This window comes from Notothenia rossii, assembly GCF_949606895.1.
Source record: "Notothenia rossii genome assembly, chromosome: 5".
Lineage (NCBI taxonomy): Eukaryota > Metazoa > Chordata > Actinopteri > Perciformes > Nototheniidae > Notothenia > Notothenia rossii.
The window spans coordinates 81,138,983-81,160,327 of record NC_136903.1 but is presented as its reverse complement, the minus strand read 5'-3'; the positions used below and the strand labels follow the sequence as shown (position 1 = coordinate 81,160,327).

The window sequence follows — 21,345 nt, the reverse complement described above, 5'->3', positions numbered from 1 at the left end:
AGGGAGAAGGGAGGGAAAAGGGGAGAGGGAGAAAAAGATGGTGGAAAGGAGGAAAGAGAGGAGGGTGGAATGTATAACAAGGAAAGGTTGAAATAAGGGATGGAGAGAAAGAAGACAATGAAGAAGGAAAGATGGGTCGGAGGGGGTGAGGAGGAGAGGATTCGGGGAGGGTGCCAGGAAAAGAAAACGAAACAATCTGGCCAAATCAGGTTTAGAGTGGAGGGTAGTGAGCAGAGTGATTACAGCAACTAGACTGACTCACCCAGCGAGAGGGCCCTGGGGAGCTGACTAGGTACACACACACACACACACACACACACACACACACACACACGCACACACAGAGAACAGTGCACATTCTGTACCAGCTCACACACAGACCCTGGTCACATACTCTTGCTGTAAAATTCAGAAAATGCTCATTATTGTCAAAAGCATTTTTGCATTAGTGAAAAGCAGTGATTCAGTGCTGCAGGCTTTCTACCAGGCCTTATAAACACATGCATACTGTACACACACACACACACACACACACACACACACACACACACACACACACACACACACACACACACACACACACACACACACACACACACACACACACACACACACACACACACACACACACACACACACACACACACACACACACACACACACACACACACACCAACATTTATTGTTTAGTTTATTGTGTTTGATATTGTCTGATCCCCCCTCGGTGCATCTGCTGCTGATGTGACGGGGGGGCACGTCACTAACTCTGTCAGCGGTCCTGGCTTATTTTCCTCTGAGGTGTCAAGCATCATCTGTGCTCAGGTGCTCCACCGTTTATCTTCTGCCTCTCTTCAGCACCCTGCTGATAGATGATATCTGCGCTGTTATTACCCCTCTAGTAATAAAACAACACTTCTCTCTTCCTATTTTGGGCTGTCAGGCATTACTTCCCTGCAGTCAGTGTTTGTTTTTTTTCCTTTAAATATTAACAGTTGACAATGATTCAAATGTGTTCAAACAGACAGGGAGGGTTCTGCGTCGGCGCGGTATTTTGAATGCCGGAGGGAAAGTTTTAGTCAAATTCAAAACAACATTTCCGAAAAACTTTGAATTCCCTACGACTCAATTAATTAACCTTTAGTTGGTTGACATTTCATTGTACACTGCTTCCTTGTTGTTAAGGGACCCACTCTGTATGTAAGAATAATAATTGGAAATGTAACGGGGTTTTTTTATACATATGCATGAATTCACATATTTTGTTGTGACATTATTAAACCTTATCAATCGACAGACAAGGACATTGTATTCAACTTTAAAGTTGAGTTTTTAATTACAGTTTTGGGATTCTAAAACATGTATTAAGTTCAAAACCATGTTTATGAAACTGTAACTGAAAACTATGAAAATTCAAAAGCCAAACTATCTGCATGGCTTGATTTGATGTTTGTTTTTACTTAATAAAATGTTTCAGATTAGAAACAATTTCACCCGGAAATCTGAGCCTATTCTTCTTTAATAAATCCCAAAGTCTGTGGTCTTCCTTGTTTTTTTGCTGCTTCCATTCACTTGGTAAATAAGTTGCCTTGGCTCAGACTGCTCGCGGTGTCGGAGGGCGAGAAGACGGTTGCTATGTTTGGACCTGGGAACAGGCCTAGCTCGTCAGGATGCGAGGACAGTGACGCTAGCAAACTGGGCCGTGTGACAGTTCACCCTGACAGTTCGCTGTAATGACCTGAGCTCCTGCGCTCTCGGCAGGGTGAAGCTTTTTGGGGGCGGGAAAGCGTGAGCGGGGGGCTGGAGGGTGGTGGCTGTGGGTGAGGCATAGCAGAGGGACAGATGCCAGCTGAAACTGTGGGAGGGGAACGAGTTTCTCTCCAGCCCTGAGGCAGCTAACACTCCAACTGCATTACTGTCATAAAGGAGTCCATTCTGGCCAAACATTGGCCCGTCACCCACTTTGACTCCCTGCTGTCTGTTCAGTCAGCCAGCGACGGCAGTTAAACAGCTTCGACTTCAGGCACTTTCCCAGACTTTACTGTGGTAACTTCTGACTCAAACTTCACACTGCCACACACAGCCCTATTTGGGTGTTTTTGCAGAATTCCTTTAAAAAGAATGGTGTTGACATATTTTCATTGATCTAGAACAAATGGAAAAAGATGAGCGGCATTACCATAAAACAATGCATTAGGATGATGCATCTTTGCTTCAAGCACCTTGCTTTAGGTGTGCGGTGCAGTAGAGGCCGACGCAGAGTGACAGAGAAACAAAGTGAGAGGAGGGGAAGGGAACGAGAAGAGAGGATGGAGAGCGGCGAGCAGGAGAGGAAAGGGAGAAAAAGGGAGAGAGGAATCAATAGCGGAGTGCCTGATAGATGCTGTCTATGGGGTCATTATCGGCCATTGTGTGTCTCTGGCATGGGATAGCAGAAAATGTGACAGATAATTAGGAGGTGGTGATTTAAAGGGAGAAAAGCAAGCCTTGGCTACAGGCAACACAGTCGATGGACAGAACAAATAAGTCAATAGAATAAACAAAGCCAGCGTGCTCGGTGTACATATGCAGCACTAACTCAACAGCACAGCATGGGCAGTGTCAAATCACGGTGGGCTCCACAGCCTTGTCTCCCCTGCATGCATGCACTACTTATGAGCTGAGAGCTATCGGGATTAGTACACATTATGAACCATTCAACCTTAATGTGTAAATTCTTTTTTCTCATGCTTTTGAATTTTTCTTTAAGCCTTCTCACAAACGCAGTAACATTGCATTTGTTCGATTATTAATGGTGATAAAACAGACCAATGTATGGTGCAATATATTGAAAGGTGTGAAAAACTAGTGCTTCTTCTTGGCCTTCGAAAATACATTTTACAATATTGAGAATTTACCTACATGCATATTGGAAGAAACCAAAACAGACTGCAAATATGGTTGAGGCAGGAATGGTTGACTGACTGTCATTTCAGATCGACCTCCCACGTATCTGGCCCAGTGCAGCTTTTGGGATGTTTGTTCGTCTATCTGCTTATCTGTCTGTGTGACTGGGTGTCTGTTTGCCTCCTTGTCTGTCTGTCTGTCTGGGCTCCTCCATCCAGACAGACTTGGCACACAGCCTGCCCTCTGCCACATGATTAGCCTGGAAGCGGCTGGGGTGAAATTGATTTGAAGTGGCCTCAAAGCATATAAAAGATTGATGCTTCACATCAACTGCAGCCACTTGAATAGTCCCTTCCCACCTCCTAAATGTCCCTCTTTTCCCTGTACAGCTCCAAAGCTAACTATAAAAAGAATGATTACATATATATACAGACATATTCATTTGAATCTTAATTATAAGCAATGATAATGAGCAATTATGAACCAAATTATGAACCAAATACTTATTGAAACGGCAAAATAAATGTTTTTACTGTATTTATACTAAAAAAGGTAGCCTGTTCCATATTGAAAACCCCTTATGAAGGACTTGTTTCTGCTGATTACCTCTGTATATGAAGTCAGAAGTTATGACGTTTCATCTCACTAATTTGAGTAGTACACTCCATCTGACTGCAATTATGCATTCCTGAGCTACCAGTCATTTTGCTGAAATCCTGTACAATCAGCCCCAGACCCAAATATTATATGTTTCTGTGTGGATCATCATGGTTGGTAATATTTTAGTATTCAACACAGCTCCGAGTTTATGCAGCAATAATCATGAGGGTCAAACAGATCCATGAAAGAGCCATGAAACAGCAAGACAATTAAAGTTCCTCTCTGCTCTTTACGTCTCCTTCCTGTATCCTTGTAAAAGAAAATAGGGCTCAAAAAGCTTTGCAAAAGGTAGCACCTGCAGCATCACATTTATAACGGCAGTAGAGAGGGAGACCTTCTGCGACAATAAACAACATGGTCACAGAATTATAGCTGGCTATGAATGTTTTGATTGCATTTCCTTTTATCCTTCCTTCAATTTAAATGTTGTTGGTCAAGAACATTACATTTAAAGACGAGAAGACACTACAGCTGAAAACTGTTACATTGTTATGATGATGAAGACAGAGATGTACACACAAACACACACACCAAAAATGAAAGCAAAGCAGAAAGAGAGTGTTCAGGGGCTGCGGGCCAGTCCCCGCCATGGCACCACACACCGACAGATGCTCCCATTCATTTCTTTCACTCCCGGCTTAATGTCTGACTGCAAATAAATAAGAACATTTAGCCATGTCTCAGTCAATCTGGGCCTTCACAGTAACTTATTGCCAACCCCCAGATGGGCTATGGAGCTGTAGAGTTGAAAGATGAGAGTGGGGGAGGGGAATAGGTGTAATTTATCACTCTGTTCGGCTAATGAATGATAGCACCACGTCAGCTGGTCTGTTGTCCCTAATTCCGAAGTATCAGTTTAAGTGTTTGGGATGTCTTTGCTGTCAGGTTGCCACTACCGACGCCCTTTTTTTCCATCCTATAAAGCTGCAGATTTCTCTTCTATTTAATTCGAATAGCTAGAATTTTAAGTTGAAAATGTGTCTTTGGAGAGTTTATATAAAACAAGCAAGCACTCTCAGTACTCCACATTCACTTTGGCAAACTGTCTCTTTCAAACATGTTGGCATTCAGAGAATCTTTGTTTCCAGCTAATCTCAGTGTGATTATTGCATTAGGAGAAATCACAGGTTCCTGCTTTACCACAAAGCAATCAGGCCCACTCAGAAATGACATTTCGGTCCAGGCCCCAATCTTTGCCTCAATCATCTCACCCTGAATATACCAATCAGCAAGCCGAGCTTCAGTGCCAACTAATGGGGCTCTGTCAAATTATCGCCAAGAGAATTTGACTTGGAAATGGAAAAGGGAAAGAAAAAGAAACAAATAACAACAAATGTTGGTTATTTTTGACGAGGACACTGATTGTGCCAATTTGCGAAATCTAACGACGCCTGTCAAAACTCAGATAAGACCCCGCGAAAAAAAGAGTAGCTAGTCAGTTTTGTTGAAGCGTTTGAGGAGCACTTTGCTGTGACACTTAGCACCGTCTCCCCATTAGCCGAAGAAATGCCCTTCACTGGAACTTTGAAGATAATTAAACACATAATGGATATCACTGTCACTCTCTGACTTGTTTGCTCATTTGTCTGAGTGTGGCTGCTGCAATTGAGACCCTATTAAAAGGGAATAAATCGCCTGGTTACTAAGTCATTTCACCATCTAGGATATAGCGCATGTGTGTCTGACTATCGTGTAATAAGTGGTTCTCTGTATCATGAATAATTGATGACTTTCCTCCTTCAACAGTCATTGTTTGGACAACTTGCTAAAATACCCATTTGACTTGACAAGACAAAACAACGGGGTGCGAGCCTCTATCGTTCATACTCTAAAATTCTCAGGATAAAAACTGTCATCGCAATTTCACTTTTGTGCTCTCTGTCCATTAGGATTCAAAGTTATCCTGCCCTGTCACTCCTTCTCATGCTTTACATTTCTTTCATTCCTTCTTATTGTCTGCACCTCTCTGTGTCTTTGTTCTGCATCTATAGAATGCCGGTGATTGTCAAAGCCTTAATGTGGGGGTTTATTTATGTGCTGCCCACGCTGTTTGCATTACCCATATTGCTCCGCAGATGTTGGCTCCTCAGGGAAAGAGCCAGCTGAGTCGGACCATCTCACTCCTGTCTTCACAGACACACATCACAGCAGAAGAGTTCATTTCTCCGGGGCTAATGGGAGAAATAAATCTTCAGGTCATCCTGTAACACAACTGTATTTTGTTGTGTGCATATCACAGAGTTGGGCGAAATGCAATTGTGCAAGATTTTGTATATTTTACAAGGGCATTATTTATGACTGCAGTGCTCATTTGTTTAACATGTAACTGACAAGGAGAGGCCTTTTGCACGATGTAATGATCTGGAAGCCGACCTGTAAAACTTTACTACTGCCATTATCTGCACTTAAACCAGGGAAGAGGCTGCAGCCCGAAGCTTTACACAAGGCAGTTTATCCCTGTTAGAGCAGGGCTTTCAGACATGGAGCCATACTATTCCGAAGTAATACTCTAATCTTCTGCTTGGTGGATGGTTTTAATATAGCAGGGAAACTCTGATGATAGCAAGTTGTTTTAGTTAGATTATAAATATTTATATATTTGCTGTGATTGTCCAAACTTCCTGGCAGTCACTTCGTTGCTCTTTGTGGCGACCATTTTGCTTAGAGACGATGAAAATAAGCCAAAGAAAGAATATATTTTCAAAAAACCGTTTCACATTTTGCTGATTATCCACAAATGACAAGAGTTAAAGCTTTGTGTTAAACTATTTGACTATATAGACATCTTAAAGGAAAAAGGTCTGCACTTTGGAAACATTTTCAATTGCATTCTTGCTGACTTTTAGATGAGAATAATACCACTCTCATGTCGGTGCAGTTAATATAGTTTCCTTAAAATAGAAGGACCAATACGCCTTTTTTAAAAAGCCAAGCAAACCATGAAAAGTGACTAAAGAATGGCAGCCCACTAAACAATGCCGGAAACGCTACAAACACAAACACATGAACACAAACAAAATGGTATAGTTCCTCAAATGGCTTGGCGTATTAGAGGGAAATATTCTTGTTGCTTTCTTGCTGTTCTGAGTTTGTTTCTTCATTGTAAATTGCACTTGTTGGCGCTTTGGACAATAATTCACTTTGACAAAAACATCTGCTGAATGAAATGTAATATAATGGTTGCCGAGGATTTACAGAGAGTCTTGATGAAGATCAGGTTCAGGTTCTTTATTTGTACCCGTAGGTAGATTTTGTTTGCAGAGAAAAAGACAAGGGATCCATCCTGACACACTCTAAAAACAAACACAAACAACAGACACATCTCTAATAAACGGGGTTTAGTTTAGTTTTTATTAGGATCCCCATTAGCACTAGCATGAGCATTGGCTATTCTTCCTGGGGTCCTCACCCACACAAAACATACATAATACAAACCAGAACGGAACAACTCATCATTTCATGAAAAGTGCATGGTAAGGAAGTGAAAGCAAAAACAAAACAGAAAAAAATAGTCATCACATTTTAGCCATCATCAAGTCAAAACCTAAACAACATTTTACCAACAATATAATTTACATGATAATACTAATTACTAATTACTAATTGACCCACAAGTACAGTTCAAATTTAATTTGTAGTTCTCAGATATTGTTTTAGCAAATGTTTGAAATGTATGTTTGAGTTGTCTTGAATGATATGGACCGGTAACGAATTCCAGCTGACCATTGCTCTGTATAGTACTGTTTTCTGTCTGATATTTGATCTTGATTTGGGTAAAATGAACCTTTTTTCTATTGCATGTCTGGTTTGATAGTTATGTGTAGAGTACTTTGCTATGAACTTTTGTGACAATATATGTGGTAAGTGTGTCACTGTAATATTCTTTACAAAATTTAACAGAGAATAAATGGACCTCTGTCTAACACATTTCAGTCACTCTGGTTCTGTAGGAGCACTGCAGAACACATCGTGCTGCCTTATTCTGTGCTACTTGTAGTTCATTTAAATCGTTTTCTGAAGCACTAGACCAAACAACAAAACAGTAATCAAGCTGTGATAGCACCAAAGCATCCAAGACTTGTCTCCTGACATCTATTGGCAAATGTTTTACAATTCTTTTAACGAGTGACACACCCCTTCCCATTTTACACACAACATTATCAATTTGTTTAGACCAAGACAGTGTTTGATCTAGAGTTATCCCTAACAACTTAGTTTCCTTGACTTGTTTAATGTCAATATGGTTTAAATGTAACTGCAATTTAGGTTCACATTTTAACTGATGATTTGACCCAATTATTAAAGATTTAGTTTTTCCTGCATTAAGTACCAACTTATTATTTATTACCCACTCTGAAATCATTTGTAGATCCTTATTTATACAGTGACTCAGCTCCCTTGTAGATGAACCTGCTCCATATATTGTCGAGTCATCTGCATACATAACAATTTTGGATTCCTGTAAGACAAGAACAAGTACACCCTGCTCCGTCAAATCCCCTCCGTCAAATCCCTCCGTCAAATCCCCCCGTCAAATCTCAAAATATTTCAAAAACATTTAAGAAGGAAAACACTAGTACAAACGTGGACATTCAAAATTCATAATTAAATAAATAAATAAATTAATAGTCATCTGCTGCTGGGATAAAACTTTTTTTATACCGCTTTGTTCTACTCTTTGGGACAATTAACCTCCGGCCCGAAGGAAAAAGCTTAAATTCATGACTGTGTCTACACACCGATCAGCTGAGTATCCTGCAAACACTAAAGTACTCAACAAAGTGAATGATATCTAGGATATCACTACATGGTTGCAAATGTGTGTTGAGTCGAGCTGAGCCGTACCATGCAGTTGAACCTTGCATATTTCTCTCTTGATCTTAACCGTCTGTTACTTCTGACCACGGAATCAGCCATCCTTGCTCTTACATCCTCTCATTATAACCTTGGCCTTGGGATAATATATCTCTTTCCTCCTATTTCTCATATACATCTCACCTTGTTCCTTTGTGCCCAACCCCCATCTCTGCTACCCCCTTTTTGGTCCACGCTTGGAGGAGCAGCGTGGCCTCCGTGCGGCTGACTGATTATTGTAATTCATACACTTTAATTAGCTGCACAAACCATTAGCCACAATTAGACTATTACAGAACGTTTTGTGGCAGGAGCCCGTCCCAAGATTGTTTTTTTCCGCTGGAGAGAGAGCAAGAAAAGAAGGGAGAGCGACCGAGAGAGGGGCAGGAGGGTAAAATGTATTTAGCTGAACCATCAGTGTGTTTGTGTATGTAATCAGCAGAAAGATAATTCAGTGTGTTTTAAAGTAAAAGTTTGTGTTTAAGGATGCCAGGCGTCTCAAACTAAGAGCAGTTAGAATTACAGGCCGCTTTGAAAAATAACTAAAAAGGTAGAAGATTTATCATCTTATCATACACAGAACTCATCAATTTGAATATGTTGAACAGAAAGTGTTCTAGCTTTTAATCAAAGACGATAACTGACACATGCCTTGACACATTCTGAATCTTTTATCTTGCTTGATATAATGAAATCTTTATTTGATTGACACACTCCCGTGACAACACGTGCACCCCCACACTTTCCCTGTCACGCTACTGTAAGTATGAATCACTAGATCATTCGTGTCACATTTGTGCCTGAAATGGCAGGGTTTGTTGCCGTTATTAGACCTTTGAAACCATTAAGGCACGCTTGAGATATCAACTTGATCCCTCTGTCAAGATTACAAAATATATACATTAAACGCATGACAGTTGACATTACATGGTTGAGCGGGTTGTGGACTATAAAAAAACATGCACTGTATCACTGATTTGGATGTACAACAGTGTGCAGTACAAGCAAACCAAATCTAGTTATGTCGGTCCTCAAACTAATATTACCTTTTGGTTTTCTTTGGCCCCATATTTTGGCGCATTGGACATTCACGAGTTTGACTGTGATCATAACAATCTCAACTTGGGATCTGAATCCTTTTTATTGAAACTTGTACATTTACTTTTTTATGTTATCGTTAGGCCACATTGTGATTGCTGTAAGTGAAGGCACAAAGGTTGCACTGATGGCTATTAGACCTAATGCCACCAATAAGCTCTGCCATGCGAGAGGAAGCAGCCCTTCAGCGCTGGCAGCACGGCTCAGTGCCTCCACATTGGATCTATACGTCCGAAAATGGCAAAACCCCTGAGGGACAAAATAACATTGGCAATCTGTTTTACAGTAGGGCTTCACATCATTAAAACAAAAATGTTTTCTCTATTTCACTCTAAAATAAAAGGCAGTTCATTTTGGAGATGGTCCAGACAAAACTATCTTTACAATCTGGGATTCAATATTACAGAAACATCATGCTATTTGTCTTTATTTATGAATATAGATATTTCATAACAATACATGTATATAGAGAGCCCTAGGGGTAAAAATGAATTGACTTCTTGTCATCAAGTCTTTTAATAAGCGTTCCATAATGAGTGAATCTTGTCTGAGTGCTGCTAAGAGACTTAAGGTCTATTTGTAAACATTTTATTTGTGAAGCCAACGTGGTGATGTTAAGATGGTCATATCCATTTAGTAGTGAGCTCATCAATCACCCAAGCTAATTAGTATTTTCATACACATACACAAACACACACAGGCTAAATACAATTCTGAGGTTTAATCCAAGTTTTGCAGCTTCTAGAAAAGCAAACATTTATACAGTTATAAATATATATTTTTTAGTGTTTGTCCAGCTTTTGGCACAGTGTCTTCCTGTATCAAAAATGTTGAGGTTTTCTATGGGTTGTCAGCAAAAGTGACTCCATCTTGCCCTGTTCTCACATGGCTACATTGCAATTGTCTGCTCCACTGAAGCTTATTGCCATGTGGGAAAGGTCTTCTCTTTCATGGACACACACACACACACACACACACACACACACACACACACACACACACACACACACACACACACACACACACACACACACACACACACACACACACACACACACACACACACACACACACACACACACACATGCACATACACACACACACACACACTTTTGCATCTGGCTGATTCACATTGCTGAAGCCCACAGACCCCCAAATGCATGATTTATCTAAGCCAGCAACTCGCGCCATTCAGGGTGTTGCAAACTCACTCCAGCTCCTCCAGCACGCCAGTCTATAATGGTTTACTCTCAGCATTTAGCAGCAGTCTTTTTTATAGAAATGCTTTTTTACTTCAACTGTTCCAACTTTTTAAATGTAGGTAATGTTCTTATCGAGAATGACCTGAACACTTAGCATGATTGTTGTCTGTCACTTGATATTGCCACCCAATTAATAACCTAATTATGTTAAAAGAAAGACAGATAACAAACCCATTTGTTTAAAAAAGCAAAATAGGATATTTGCAGGTTCAGTCAAAGGAAAACAGAAAGATAACAACTGCTGAGGTTTGTGGGTTTGTTTACAAATTATCTTGTTTATGGAATACAAATCTATCAAAAGGTCCGAAGTTGGCAATACGTTATCTTATTATTGTAATATATAGATAATAACCCGTAGTTTAAATGACGACTGTTTTCTTCCTCTATGGTCAATCCTTGTATATTACGAAGGTAGATTATAATTTTAAACAGGCATGTAGGTAAAAAATGAGTGAAACAATTGTTGCACTTTAGTTTAGTATGTGTTGTGCATGTAAGCCATTGGTTTATATACTGTATAACTCAATTAATGTCATACCTGAGGGATAATGTTTGGCCATTCCAGTGAGGTTTTCAGGTTTGTCTGTGTTTCCACACACTTGTTTGTGCTGATATTTTTTTTTGCTTGTTGGCACAGTTTGTGAAACGGCCAGAGGCAGTTTGAGGGACCTGCGTAAAGGTAACTGACTGTTTCACTGCCTCTTACACAGAATTGTGCCCCGAGTCTAGAGCAGCAGCAGTGGTCACTCTGAAACACCACCTCTGAGCGGACGTAGCAGACTGGCTCCCTGAGGGAAACAAAAGCTTGTTATTGGACAGTTGCATATAAAGAATCACCTTAGAGAGTCACACAGTGCTGTAGGTTGTTGGAATCATGAAGTATAATATTTTTGGGCATAATAAAACTACACTCCTTAACTGTGTAAACTACACTCAAACCTTTACCTCACCTTGAATTAGCAATCACAAGATATTGGGAAAATTCCAGCAGCTTACCATACATTAAGCTTGAGTTTCAAAACCAACGGTGGGCTTGCCACACATTAGCTTTGCGGTCATGCGAAGGGCAGATGCTACTGAAGGGGAGATAATTGGTGGCGAGCTGTCTGAAATGTATAATTAGACGAGACAAGACACTCCCCCTCTTTTCACTCTTCCCCCTTTTCACTGGGTGATCTGAGCGCCTTTGCATGAGCTTTGATCTGGGCTAAGGTTTTCCGAGCCCTTTCAGATAGGATCAATTTGCTTCAACACGCATCACTCTTTTGCTTTTCTTGCTTGGAACAGCGCGGCTGTTTTCAACACTTTCGATAGCATGCTAAATTGCAGGGGCTTGTTCCTCTTCCTTTTCTCTTCCAGCTTTCCCTGCTCACGACTCTTCCAAAGGGACTTTGTCTTTGTAGTCTCTGAACTACATTATGAATGATTATTCCTTTCCATCATTATTATTCCTGAGCACACCATGACACATCAACTCAGAAACAGACTGAAATCTCAGTTTTGCATTATGGCTTCATTATATCCACAGTTTCATGCCTTGAAATGTGCAGCAAAGACAGAACTTCATCCATTACACTGAAAAACTGTAATGTTGAACAGTTCATTTACCGAAGCTTTTATTGGTGGCTGAAAAATGGTGTGTGTTGGTGATTGCTTTTCAGTTTCAAATATGTAAATAGGTTTCAAATATGCAAATGGTTTTCCGTTTACGATTTCTGGCTGGAAGAGACTCACGAGGGTTTGATCTGAGAGTTTAATGTCATCAGTTGTGCCCCTTGTACCATGGCACATTGCCATCTAAGCCTCTCCCCAGTCCAATAACCAGCAGCTTGAGTGTAATGAAGAAGAGTTAGGAGAACTAGAGGTCATTTGGCCTATTACTAGTGGTCTCAACAAGACAGGAGGGACTGGTATGACGAGGGTGTCAAGAGGCGTACATATTAAGATTCAGAACTCAGACTTTAGGCAGGACAGTTATTAGCAGATTGTTAAAGGAATAGTTTAACACTTTGGGAAATATGCTTATTCGCTTACAAAGTCTTACCAAGTACAATACAGTACAGTAAATCAAGCCAGGTGAAGTGAGCCCGCGTTAAATCGAATGGTGTGCATTTGTGTGTCAGTCCATGGTGTCATTGACTTGGGAACAGGGGCGGACTGGGACTAAAAATCAGCCCGGGAAACTCGACCGGCCGACCGGCCCTACTCGGTACCGCTAGTCAACTGTCGACGGGGGGGGGGGGGGGCGGGGGTGGGGGGGGTTAATCAGAGTGTACTTTTTGTTAGCTAAATCAACCACCCAGAAGTTACACTTGAATAGCCCTTATTGAAATCATCAGATCTTAAAAGTATTAAAATGCACTTACACATCCATGGAGTAAATATGTTGAGGCATTTACTAGTTAGCTTAGCAAAACACTGGAAATAGTGGGAACAATAGCCTGACTCTGTCCAGCTATGCTAGCTCGTACTTTTAAAAGCTGCTCCAACTACATAGCTTTTTTGGGTGTACAGTAAACCAACTGTATACACCCACACCTCATGCTTGTGCCAAGCTCTGAACGGAGAGATATTTTCCTCCCTCTCCTCCTTTGCTCTCCTCTCTCCATCTGTTCCTGGGCTGAGGCAGGGTAAGGAGCCAGGGAGGGCTACGAGCTGGAACAAGTCTATCTGCAGAAGCAGGCCTGGCCCCAGCAGCCACAGAGGGGCTCAGACTCAATGCTAGAGCCCTCTCCTCCTCCATCCAGATGCAGATGACTTCGCTCTCCCTCCGCTTCTCTGCCGCACAATAATACCCTTTTGTAGCACAAGGGCAGAATCCCAGCTTTGTCCAGTCAACCTTAATTTATGGCACACATATTCTGGACGCACATATTGTTGCACAAGCTACAAAGGCATAAGCGTTCAAAGAGGCAGAGAGGAAGTGCTGGCAGGAGGATTCTAGCACTTTCTTTGTTTGAGAAATGGTATAAATCATTCACCAGAACATGGCATTCACAACTCCACCGTGCATTGATTTTCAGAACTTCAAAGAGGTATAGGGAGTCAGAGGTGATGTTTTTCCTCATCGTCTTATTACATTTCTACAACCCTCTATTTCACTGTCTACTGACTGAAAGTTTTCATAAAAAGGTAAACATCACTTCTAAGTCTAATATTTTCTTGCTCAAAATTGAAGTTTTTTTCTTTTTATTTCAACCTTTCACGGCAAGTATGCTAGAATCTATCCTCTGTAATTGAAAAGACATTTGCCTGTGGCACTTATGCAGTAGGTTCTTTGCCCTTCCTCACCTTTTTTATAACAGGACCCAGCTTAGAGATGAGCTAGAAAAAAAAGTACTGTATTTTTCTCTGCTGTAGAGACCGTTTTTGTTCTCCTTGACCTGCCATCCATAGTCTAATCTAAAGTGACTGACTGCCCCCTGATGCAGAGAGCACCATGCTAGACCTTTCAGATTTCTGCTTTTACCGTGAACACGGTGAGAGAACAAAAGGCTCCAAGGGAGAAAGCATAACCTACTGATGAACTGATTGACATACGATATGTGAGTCCAACACACAACTTTCAAGAGGAAAAGTTTACCTCACTAAACTGACATCACCCGACACCTTTTATTTCCTTTGGTAGTATTTTGTGTAGAAACTGCAAGGTTGTTTTGAAGCTGAATGTCAGGTTTGAAGTGTAGGTGCTCGGGAAACATGATTAAGAATGAAGGCTGAAGTTTGGAAAGTAAAGTCAGTGACCCATAGGTTACATGGTCAACATTCTTTCGTTTTAAACCTCCCTGATAAAGCATCTGAAGTGAAACCTATTCAAAGATGTTTTCTCAGAAAGCAGAATGTCATATGTGTTGTCCTTTTAAAGGGCAGAGATGACCGGGAAGGCTAACTAGGGGAATACGCGCTGACAGCAGTTTCATAGAGACAGTATTCAACATGTAACGCAACCACAAGGGCCCCACATGTACATGAATTGAGTATCCTGATGCAGCCCGAAGTACTCACCAAGTTTCATTTTCAATCACATTTTGGCCTTTTGCGGGGAACTTTAAATCAATGTTAGCCTTCAAACCAAAGTGCATACATTAAATGATTCATGTTCGATCATGTTGCTCTGTCGGAGACCTGAAAAAATATGCTTTTAGCTCAGCAAAAAGATATTGGATTACTGAGCCATTGGGGAACCTTATTCTGATGCACATCCAAGTAACACCACATTTATTTGGAAGACGGCTTCATCAAGATAATCTTCTGTTAGAGTCTAACGCAAACTATACTCAATACAATTATAATGACCACAGCATGTCAATCAGGAAACACACTTTGTATATTTGCATTAACCCGTCATACTGCTATAATCTTTAAATCTCATTTCTATTAAAAAGTCCTAATTGACCAAGATGTGTCTGAACCCCTCACCTAATTGGACCAAATCATTCAGTTGATAAGGGGGCTGGAAAAAAAACAAGCTCTAGATTGGAATTTGGAGAGACGAATAGCATGTGAGTGATGCCATGCATTATTATGTCATCTCCATAGTCATCTAATGTCTATCTGGCATTAATAAAGGGAGGGAATTATAGTGGAGCAGATGGTGAGAGTACATCGCTGGCTCAGGAGCTATTTATTAAATGCATTATTAATTATTTTCAACATGATGAGCTCAGCCGGCTTCCTTCTGGATCGACTCTGAGAAAGAGTTTTCTAATCCCTGGTGTCATTGGATCGCTCCTACACACACTATATCAAACCTGCCGTCAAGTCAACAAAACATACACAAGGTCATGTGGATTTCTATTAGTGTCGTATCTTAATGGATTTTCTGCACAGTAATAGTTCCACATACATGTATTTAAAAGCCGTCATTATACAGTGTGGGTTGGATTGTCTACCTGCCTGAAATATGCAGCATGCAACTGGGAAAAGCAAGCTATAAATTGCACACCATTAATACACATTCAGATGCAAACACACACTCTAATGCCCAAGCGGAAAGCTAGAGGTAACAGTTTCCTCACCTGCCACAGGCAACCTGCCACCTTCCACACCACGGCCCACCCCCCGCACAGACACACAAACAGAAGCACCGATCCACACATACACACAGGTGGCCGTGGACAGGAGTGTCACGACTCCACATCTCTCGCAAACCCAAGTTCACGCTCTGCTGCTCCCACTAGCCAACTATCATCTCCAAACACCTTGCTTAGTATCTCTGCTCCCTGTGAGTGATTTATAGACCACAGAGCTTTCCGCCAGAGGAATGTTTTGTTTTTGTTTAGACAGTTGGATAGGAAATGCATGCTGTTTGATCCACAAGCACGGAAATAGGCTGAGGGAGGAAGCTGACTCGATTTTTTTTTAAAAACCTCCCATGGCAGCACCAATGCATTTTAATGTCACAAGTCGCGTCATGCTTGCCACATCATTTCACTGTTGTTCCTGAAGGCGTATTAAAAATACCCAAATAAACATCCAAATAAACTAAAAATGGTACTAATGTCGGAAATCAATATTTTAATCCCATCTTAGCTTTCTCTGAAATGTAAAGTTGTCTTTCCTAGAGTTGAATAGTAACTTAAAACTATATTGTTGTTAACTTCAGGTGGCACACACAAAACACACAGTCTGCACAAAGGTGGGAAATGTCGGTGTTGCAACAAGAATTAAGAGGGGTCGATCAAAACAGAATTTTGAACTCCTACGTCTTAGCAAAGCCATATATAAATGCAAATACATGTGACTCCCAACATAAATCAGCAGCATCAAACTTTGAACTTTAGCAGCAGTTATGACTACTTTTTTTTCAATGATGGTTAGAAACAACTATTACACAGCAAAGGAAAGAATGACAAATGATCATGAAGGGGGGTGAATGCTGTTCATATCTTCCTAACGTCTCTTCTTCTCCCTTCTTCCCTCTCTCAGTAACGGCCTGAACTGCAGTTGAACTGAATCTCCCGGGACCTTTAGTCGGCCAGATCGTTAGCTGGCTGACCCAGCAGGAAAGAGGTAAGAAACGAAGGGTTAGAGGAGAGGAAGGCTGGAGGTCTAAAGGGAGCCATGGGTGAGGTGGGAGGGAGGATAAGGGAGGAGGACAGAGGTGCATTACATCCGTGGCGAGAGCTCAGAACAACAAGGTTACTTCAGAGCACGATACGCCGTGCTTTCAGTAGTGCACTCTGCCTGTCGTACTGCATGCAGAATCACTTATCCAGACACGGAGAAACCTGTGACCCCCCCCCCCCCGATGCATCCAGACTGCAGTGTAATACAATTCTCTCAACTCGCTCAGTGCCTCACCTCATTCCTCTCTGCTACGCACTTCTTCCTACTCATAAATAAATAGCTGATCTGGGATCAACATTAACAAAACAGCCTCCATGAATATTCCTGCTTTTCTACTCCACTGTGTGATCACACTCAGCTTCAACGAGCAGCACTTTTGCAATGAAATATAAACCTGTCCAGCAAGTGAGCGGATGCTATTGAATTGATACATCCTCTACAAAAGCAACATATCATCAATCCAATTTCTTTTTAATTTGCACGTCCGTGTGAATTCCAGAGAGTGGCTGATCAGAGGGCTAGAGGATCCCACCCACGCTATCTACAAGTTATTGAATGGCCCCTTAGGGCGTTATAGCTAATGGAGCATGAGGACCTTTTCAGAGGCGCTTTCACTTTCAACTCTGAGGACACATTGGGACTGTTCCTCCTGATCTTTATACTTTTGATTAAAAGAACTCCACACTTCTTACTTGTTTTAGCAACTCTGGAACTGTGTACTGAGTAACATTTGAACTCTTGTCTTCCTCTTTAAATCTTTTTTCAAATGAAGCATAGACTCTATTTACATTCTTATATCTGGCAAAATGTCCTAAATACAGACAGCCCGGTTTCACATAGGCAGTCCGTTCATGGAAAATGGATGGCTAAGAAGGTACAATAAAAAGTCTGTATCTTAATGCAAACAAAATACTTCTACACACTTTTCTACAGACTAGCTGGTCAAGTTTGAACTACCGTATAGATGTCATACAATAAAGTCAACTTTAATGTCAATCTTTCAGTTGGTGTGTAGAGACAGAGAGATCGAAATACTGTTTCCCATAATCCCGAGGATTTGCGTCTGTGAATTGCTGCATGTGAGTTTTGGTTGACAGCAAGGTTTATTTGTAATTTCAAGGGTTTTATGCAGATGATGGCATGTTAGAACGCTAAGCTGTATTTTTTTTAACACATTTTGTATTATTACATGTCCCATGCATCCATTGACTGTTAGGACCAACATAATAAACATTTTGTTAGGTACTTTCAAATCCAATAAGAATTAAAAAATGCAAAATGTATTTGTTTTTATTCAGTGTACTGCCTCATACTTATCTAATTCGAAATGGCATGTCTACCATTCCTATGAATATGCATTTGCTGTGTAATGATTGAGAACTGCTGGTTATTCTGCACAGAAATCTCAATAACCTTAAAACAAATTGGCCTCAGAAGAGTTATCCTGTTCCTTTATTCATGCAGGCCATGCTCACTTTGATCAGTCACAAAAGATATTCTTGACTGAAGATGTTTTGTAGCAACTTGTCATCATTTTTGCACATAAAATGTAGCATCTGTTTATAGATTTTTCCTCTTTGTTGTGTTCTTTATGGGCGCACTCATGCTTATCCAAACCTGCTCTCTCTCATTAGCCAAGAGTTTCATGCGAAAAGCCTTGCAGGGACTTGCAGTCATTTGCTTTGTGTGTAAAATTCTACATCTGTTCATGGATTTGTCATGTAATTCTCCAATTTGAGCCAGAAGGGACTTTGTTTTTGCCTTTGACTTTACACCCTCTTGGTGTGGGAGGTCTATTCAGTAATTTGTCAAGTTTCCTGATGTGATGTGTTAGATAACGTTAATGTTTCCTGATCGTGTACCCCGCTCCTCTGCCATTTGAAGGGACAGATCTGGGGAAAGGACCAGCGAGGAGGTTGTCATGGTGGATTTTTCATGACTGGGCTTGGGGCCAAGCTCTAACGCCGATGTGACAGTTCTGGGCTTCAGTCTGTAAGAGCCTGCTGTCGCCATTCTCGCCACATTACCTGGACAGTCACGACGCCATTGCAGCATGAAGACCTGAAGGCTAGGCTTTTTTTCCCGATGGAATGTACACTCTGAAAACACTGCAACTTTTTGCGTTGGACCAGTAAAAATGAACCAATTAATATGCATTTATGCTGGTATTCTTTTTGTTATTGCTCTGTGCAAATATATTGCAAATCTAATATTTTGGCAGGATGGCTGAAGTTTGACCCTTTCCTTCAATTTGATGGTACACATGTTTAGACAAAGTTGAAAGAACTCCTATAGTAGTTGTAGCAATTTGGTTACACTATGCCACTTTTAACTAGCTGAATTAAACAGCTTCTCTTGGGATCTCTCATGGTTGACCTTGCATAATGGCATACTGGCTGTGCATGGTTTCCTCTTACCACAGTTCATCCTGCTATTAGCCAGTGTTATCCCACTGGGCGTTGAGCTTCCCCGCTCCACAAGCCAGCAACAATCTGTAGACCTGTCTGCTGTAGGGGATGACTTAGTTCTCCTGGGGTCTTAGGAGGAAGAAGGGAAAAAAATGGACTGGAGGACAGAAAAAGGAGACAAGGGACAAATTAGAGAGTAGAAGCCTGTCGGGACAAACACAGAGGTGAGGGAACACAAAAATAAAAAAAATAAACAAGTGATATTTTAGGATGACAGTGAGGAGGATTTAACAGAACATAGAAAGAGTTGTGAAGAGGTGCATGGAGAGTTAAGTCGGGAGAAATACAAGGTAGACAAAGAGTGTCCATTATAGGATGCACTCAAGGAGGAGAGAGCAGTCGAGAAAGTGCACAGAGGAGACGAGTGGGATCAATTAGGTTAATTAGTGAATATGTTGGAAGAATTTAAAAGTAACCACCATCCTGCTTGCTTCCTCTCCTTGCTCTCTTTACAGTATCAGCTCCCACCCTCTTCCCCACTGCCGTTGTTTCCCCCTCCCTCCCTTTTTCTCCCTCCCCCGTCTCTGGCAGAGAGCTCGGGGAACACAGTCCTCCTCTGTCAGGCCCCCACACCCAGTTTTCTGCTTCACAGGTAATTAAATGGATTTCCTGTCTTGTAGTCGGCGAGAGAACATGACCCTGCACTCTGCTAGAGCGTGTCCAAAGGCACTCCAGGGCCGGCTCCCTGCACCATCTGCATCTCAGTGTCCGAGCAGCGCACTGGCCCTAAACAAACACACTCCACCCAGGGGACTGCCAGGCCACAAGCTCCCCAGCTAAACACACTCCACAGATACAGTGAGCGGTAATGAACTATGGGGAACCGGAGCTGTAAATACCAACCTAAACTAAAATAACAAGCGTTGCTGTATCGACTTTAACAATGGCTGAGGTGTATTTTTTTCCACGTCCGGTCAGTTAATGCTGCACAGAATTACAACCAGCTACAGTAAAAGAGGATTTGCAATTTCAGGGAAGATTAATAAATCGGACTTTCAATGTCAAAGAATGCAACCTTGCTTCTAAAGTATGTACGTGTTGTTGCATGTCATTTCAAACAGAGCAGTAATTAGCACAAAACGAAAAAACATCTTCTCCCCTTGATGACAATAACCAGTAACTTTTAATGGCTGTCATTTTGTATTTAATATTCCTTAAATTACAATTCAAACATGGGCAGATATTTCCCTCAGGAGTAGAACAACAACAGAGCGAATGGGAGTGAATATTGGACTTAACTCCAAATGAATGATTATTTTTGCTTTATAACTGCTTGATGTATAAGTAAAAAAAGTTGTAAACAATTTATTGAATTGCATTTGATGTATTTCATACCAATGGGGTATTGGTTTGAATGTGTGCAGAGCCACACGTATACAAGGGGACTGGGACCCATACCGGATGTATCATTCATGACATATGACATACTAATTCTGTACTTCTATAACTTTGTTCTGTGTCTGTTTTCCTTTTTCATTGTAAATCTCCCATAAGAAACCTGAGTATGTGGGATATAAATGCGGTCTGCAGTCACCAGTGTGAAAGCACGCTGCTCCCAAAAGCAGCAACCTACTGTCTTCCCCCCACTGTGCAGAACTGGGCACTGCTGCTGAGTGTACTTCAAAAAGAGACCCAAAGATTATCGGCATGTGAGCAGATCTCTCTCTCTCAACTGCTTCACTTCAAGCAACTTGACACAAAACTTCAGTTCAATCACGAAAAATAAATGACACCTGACAGTTTGCTTGAAGGCCCATGAGAGCGTGTGTTTGGAAAACCAACAGTGACAAACAACATTTTTGTGGCTTTTTTTTTCATATAATAATGAACCCCTCCTTTTTCTTTTATAATAGAACAATGTAAAAATACTTCACTATGACTAGAACTATTGCTACATTTGTGTTGAGTAAACATGCAGTAGGTAAGCATTGTTAACAATATTCAGTTTTACAAATGTGTGCTATATATACTCTATACTATATCATTACATTACATTGCATTTAGCTGACGCTTTTATCCAAAGCGACTTACAATAAGTGCATTTGACCAAG

General features: G+C 41.1%; 1 protein-coding gene across 1 annotated transcript in view; it reads left to right on the top strand.

Annotated features, from left to right (window-relative positions):
- Window positions 1–20,481, top strand: part of LOC307041615 (protein FAM200C-like) — a 78,563-nt gene extending 58,082 nt beyond the window's left edge. The window contains exons 2-3 of the transcript XR_013808820.1: window positions 16,686–16,769; window positions 18,711–20,481. The gene's annotated coding sequence lies outside the window, so the exon portion shown is untranslated. The remainder of the gene's footprint in view (window positions 1–16,685; window positions 16,770–18,710) is intronic.
- The last annotated feature ends 864 nt before the right edge of the window (window positions 20,482–21,345 follow it).